Source organism: Ursus arctos, unplaced genomic scaffold (assembly GCF_023065955.2).
Source record: "Ursus arctos isolate Adak ecotype North America unplaced genomic scaffold, UrsArc2.0 scaffold_3, whole genome shotgun sequence".
NCBI classification, from domain to species: domain Eukaryota; kingdom Metazoa; phylum Chordata; class Mammalia; order Carnivora; family Ursidae; genus Ursus; species Ursus arctos.
In genome coordinates this window covers 47,115,895-47,117,801 of record NW_026622985.1, presented here as the reverse complement: position 1 = coordinate 47,117,801, position 1,907 = coordinate 47,115,895, and the positions used below count along the sequence as shown (strand labels likewise).

Here is a 1,907-nt window from a genome sequence, read left to right as displayed (position 1 = left end):
TAGAGTTGAGCGATTCCTCACTTACATATAACAACCAGTGGCCTCCTTAATGAGAAGCGTGCACAGTTCCGAGGCAGTCTCCGTCACGCATTTGCTAGATTAAAAGACTGCCCGACTTAGTCCTACTGTAGTTAGTATGTAAGTGCTGTTGTGCATGCTGAGAAGATTTCGTTTCCATTGTTCAGTTTAGCCCAAGAGAGAATAAAGAATCTGGGCCAAAATTATAGCCAGATCAGGACCAATTCTCTGAGCAAAATGCAGTAATTCTCTTCCTAGGGCCTTGTGCTGTTTGTGAACCGCATTATTAAAAATCATGAGTGTAACAAAAACCCTACAAGCCAACTCATCAAAACAGGCTTTTGGCCAATAAGAATTTGATTTCACACCAATACATCTTCAGATTTCAGATTTCTTTAGGACCATTTGCACATATTTATAGAATATTTAGTTTAGTCTAACATGACCAGACAGGGAGACCCTTCAGTGAGACCCTGGCCTAAACATATTATTTTACTTCTACAGCAAGAGGATGACACTAGGCAGGAAGCTTGGTTTGTGGCACTGAACGATGGTCTACAGGGCGTCCTTCAAAAGCTACAATTGAGGAGGCGCCTAGCTTTTCAGCAATACAAGCTCGATTGAAGTCTTCCGGCCCGTTTGTTTGACATTCGTGTTTTATGCCTTGAAATTGCTTTTTGACTGCGTCCTTGGAGCTCGCATAGGTCCCTTTGCTTTTCAGAGGAGCTAGTTTGGTGCCCTGGTCTACTCCTCCCACAGACGGCCGCTCCTATCCTTGGCACCCAGAAACAGAGCAGTCTGTCTGTCTCTCGGATTCTTATTCCTCTCAGCTTGAAGGTCCAAGGACAGAGGCAGAGCCATAGCCACCACCTCAGGTCTGGAAATTGCTTGAGGACACACCAAAAACACCTACCAACTGCTCTTTTTTGGATTCCTTGGTTTCAAAGCTTGCATCATACAGAGCATAGTGCTATCTTTTTCAAGAAGCATTGCCCAAAAATGCTTGAAAGGATCAGTTATGGTTACATCAACATCTCTAACCAAGATTTCTTTCCCTTCACCTACAGTGATGCACTTTTTGTCTGCCCTGAGACAAAAAAAATGGCAGCCTTCTTTCTTTTCTTCATTTCTTCTGGTGTGGAGCATTTCCAAACTTTCATGTCATAAAAAGTGTGATAAGCTTCATCGACAACTTGCATTCCTGAGGCCTCTCTCCCCCATTAGAATGTGCACTGCATAAGGACAGGGACTTTGTCTTGTATATTGAGATCTCCAAAGGCTACCACAGTACCCCGTTCCTCCTAGAGACAGGGGACGGGTTCTCCCTTTCACCAGCTCGGGTCTTTGGGGTGGGTCCTCCTTCATCTTCTAGGGAAGAGAAGGCTAAGCTCAGGCTGGCACCTGTTGGCAGGGGGACAGGCAAAGGATCAAGTGGGATAGGGGACTCTTATTCCCCTCACCCCACCCCTGTTATTGTCTTTTAAAAAATTATTATTACAGTCACCCTAATGGGTCTGAAGTGTATCTCATAGTAGTTTTGATTTTCATTTCCCTAACGACTAATCAAGTTGGGTATTTTTTCATGTGCTATTGGTCCTTTGTATATTTTTTTAGAGGAATCTCTGTTCAAAACCTTTGCCCAATCAAAATTTGGATTGTTTATCTTTTAATTGTTGAGTTCTAAGAGTGCTTTATGTATTATGGACATTAGATCCTTATCAGATAAATCATATATGAATTTTTTCTCCTATTCTGTAGGTGGTTCTCTCACTTTCTTGATTGTGCTCTTCGAAGCACAGCATTTAAAAAATTTTGTTGTCAATTTATGCATTTTTTTTTCCTTTTGTGCCTTGTGCTTTGATGTTATGTCTTAGAAACCATTGCCTAAT

At 42.1% G+C, this 1,907-nt stretch overlaps 1 pseudogene; it reads right to left on the bottom strand.

Annotated features, from left to right (window-relative positions):
• Nucleotides 1–535: 535 nt before the first annotated feature.
• Nucleotides 536–1,220, bottom strand: LOC113266850 (destrin-like; annotated as a pseudogene).
• Between the last annotated feature and the right edge of the window lie 687 nt (nucleotides 1,221–1,907).